Here is a 3,128-nt window from a genome sequence, read left to right on the forward strand (position 1 = left end):
ACAGCTGTCTGCATCCGTAATCCTAGCTCTTCTCAGATAACATGGGGCTGGAAACAGGAGACTTTCCTAGGGAGTAGAAGGCCAGCAGCTGAGAACACATCAGGCAGAAGAGAGACTCCCTATCAACAAGGTAGAAGTAGAGAATCAATTTCTTTTTTTAAGATAGTAAGATTTTCTTTATTAGTGACCCTAACCATATTACCTTAGATCCAAGCGTTTTGAGCTCAAATACTTAGAAGAAAACAAGATAAGATTGCCCTACCTGCAGCTCATTTCCAGTAACATATTGCAAAACAAACAGCTTGGAGAAGGAAGGGAAGTGAGGGAGGGAAAGGAAAGGGAATTAAGTTGATCGAGTGGAATTTTTTTTTTTTAATTCTTAGGAACTATCGAGTCCTTGCAAACACAGCTCGTTTCTATAGTTTATTAGCCAAACTCCTACAAAATGGAACCCACACAGAGAATCCCTCAAGAACCTGGAGAAGGTGCAACAGGAAGGGCTATGATTATCTAGTAGCAAGCGGTCCAGCCTTCGGTCAACAGCGCTTCCTCCTCGGTTCCCAAGAGTTAGTGGGGTGAAAGAGTCTTCCGTGTGATTGTTTTCATTTCTTTTTTCTCGGCATCTGGGCGCGCACTGTTGAGCACCTTAAGGAAGTCGGATGTTTTTGCTCGCATCCGTGTGTGAATATAGGCTTTAGAGCACTTTCAGCTCTAGAAGCAATTCCCTGTGGCTAAAGAGGACCTGGAGGGATGTGTGGCTGGCTCTTCGTCCTTCTTTGAACTCCTGCTGGACACCTTTCTGATGACCACATGTCATCCTTAAAAACCTGTGCTGAAGATTAGTGTGACTCTGTCCTTTTTAGATTCCACATACACCGTCTGATCATCCCTACAATGGATAACTGCTCTGCTCTCTCTTTCTTTGCCCTCTCCTTGGAATTGAAAGTATTTCTCAAATGTAGAGGCAAAACAATTTGGCATCAACATGCCAGCAGGATGCACAATAGAATTCTTGGACGCAGGTAGATTTTCAAGCTCATATAGCAAAGATTCTGGGTTCACCAAGAAACTCCGGTTTACTCTTTGCTAACTCATCAACTCCATGTGAACGGAGTTCCTTGTAGATTTTCACAGAAATACTGATTGTCACTTTTGCTTTGTCTCCATTAGAATTTGCAGTATGATAAAGGATGCAGTCAAAATCTGGTGGCTGCATTCTCACACCTGGTGGTGGTTGCCCCAGGCAGAGGAAGGAGATACAGGGGTGGGGAGGGTGGGCAAGCCAGGGTAGGACAGAGGGAGCGCCCCGCTGCCCTTGATGAGCAGGGTTAGGTACAGTAGGTGAGGGGAGAAAAGGACAGGGAGCGGGGGTGGGGAGAGGCAGATACACGCACTGGTCCAGCACATGCTACCTCTACCAGACCAACCTGGCCCACCTGCCTGCCTAGTTGCCCAGTTGCTGCTGCCTCTGTCACCATCTTACCAATTTCCTTTTTCTGTTCCTTTTATTGGCTATTTTCTTTATTAACATTTCAAATGTTATCCCCTCTCCTGGTTTCTCCTCTGGTAATCCCCATCCCATTCCCCATCACCTGCCTCCATGAGGGTGCCCCCTCCTCCTCCCTCCCCTCCCTCCCTCCCTCCCTCCTCCCCCTGCCCTAGCATTCCCCCTCAGCTACTTCAGTCCTTTCTCTAACTCCTCCATTGGGACCTCTTTCTCAGTCCAATGGTTGGCCGCAAGCATTCACCTCTGTATGTGTCAGACTCTGGCAGGGCCTCTCAGGAGACAGCTATATCAGGCTCCTGTCAGCAAGCGCTTCTTGGCATCTGCAGTAGTCTCCGGGTTTGATAACTGTATGTGGAAAAGATCCCCAGGTGGAGCAGCAGTCCTTTTCCCACTTGTTTCTCAACGCTGCCAATCTGGTGATGGGGTCTTGGGCCTATGATGAGTTTCTACTCTGTGTCATGGGATGGGATCCTCTTCTCTTTTCTCTCTTTGGGGAGAGCTAAGTTCCAGTGCCCCACTAAGTACAGAGTCTGCAGCGTAAGCACAAACTTTTCCCTGACGTGTTGTCCCATTCTCTTAGGTCATGTCTTCTGATATGCTTCAAGGCCATTGAACATTGTAGCTGCTTTTATTTAAAACTTCTTCATAGTTTTTTTTATACATAGCTAGGGAATACTGTTCTTTCTGTTTGGAGCTCTGGAAAAAAATCAGTTTTTAATGCTATGGTTTATCTAACATCTTTATATGGTGCAAGTGCTCGCGCGTGCGTGCGTGCGTGTGTGTGTGTATGTACGTGTATGTGTGCATGAGCTTATCTGTATTCATATATTGTACTAAAGAATTCTATTAACACCTAAAGTGATGGACACAGGAGATTGATATGACCCACAATAAGCATACCATAAGTGTGTGTGCGTCTTCCTATGTAACTTTTCTTCTTCTGTGGTAACTGTGATACTTTCGAAAAGTTTAAAACCTTTTCACATATAACTTTGCACTTCAAAAACAAGTTCAACTCTTAAAAACTTCCAGAATTTACTGCTGTGGTTGACGTGGCTTGAAATGTTGGCATAAAATGGATGTGGGTGGGTATCAAATCCTGACAGATTCAGGGTGAGTTTCTTTTCATTGTAGAACAATCTAAAATATATTTAATTTGAAACCTTACTGGAACAGAACGCTGCTTGGCAAATACAAATGTTCCCAGCATTTCGGAATTTATCTGCTCTTTAAAGATTAGCAGATATCGTCGTTATTAGATTTTGTACAGACAACATTTGTTGCCTTTCAGATTTAAAATGTATCTGTCTTCATTTAGAGATGTAGGTCAAATTTAGGACTTTTTTTTTGGAATGACTCCTATAGGGTGCATCGAAATGGAACAAACATTTACTTTACGGTTCAGTAACTTAAAAAAAGTAAAAATTTATCATTTTATTGGATTTTTATTAATTCTTCTCTCTGTGTAGTCTTTTTTTTTTTTAAAGCTAGTTGCACATCGCTGCCTCATCGGAGCTATAAAGTAATAATATTGGGAAAAATTAATATAACCAAGTAGCCTCAGTGTTAAAGTGCCCTACTGAGAGATGGTATGAGCCATACAAGCTCAGGTATTGTTAAG

At 43.3% G+C, this 3,128-nt stretch overlaps 1 pseudogene; it reads right to left on the bottom strand.

Annotated features, from left to right (window-relative positions):
- Positions 1–314: 314 nt before the first annotated feature.
- LOC116886954 lies at positions 315–1,216 on the bottom strand (annotated as a pseudogene).
- Positions 1,217–3,128: the final 1,912 nt, after the last annotated feature.

This window comes from Rattus rattus, chromosome 18 (genome assembly GCF_011064425.1).
Source record: "Rattus rattus isolate New Zealand chromosome 18, Rrattus_CSIRO_v1, whole genome shotgun sequence".
NCBI lineage: Eukaryota > Metazoa > Chordata > Mammalia > Rodentia > Muridae > Rattus > Rattus rattus.